Below are 225 nucleotides of genomic sequence, written 5' to 3' on the forward strand. Positions count from 1 at the left end.
AACACCAAGAGGGAGCGAGGCTGGGGAATTTGGCCTCCAATAATCACAAACAGGCTTGGGGGCCCGGGCGTGTTTGGTTAATTGTTAGAATAAAATATTGCCGAGCTCTGACAAAGAAATCCTGCCCCGCAGCCCGGCGCGGCCGAACAATGGGCCCCGGCGCAGGATGCTGCGGGCTGAGCAGTGGGGCCAGAGGCCATGGGGGTGGGAGGCAGCTTGGGCCCC

The sequence above is a fragment of the Acanthisitta chloris genome, unplaced genomic scaffold (assembly GCF_000695815.1).
Source record: "Acanthisitta chloris isolate BGI_N310 unplaced genomic scaffold, ASM69581v1 scaffold10036, whole genome shotgun sequence".
NCBI classification, from domain to species: Eukaryota; Metazoa; Chordata; class Aves; order Passeriformes; family Acanthisittidae; genus Acanthisitta; species Acanthisitta chloris.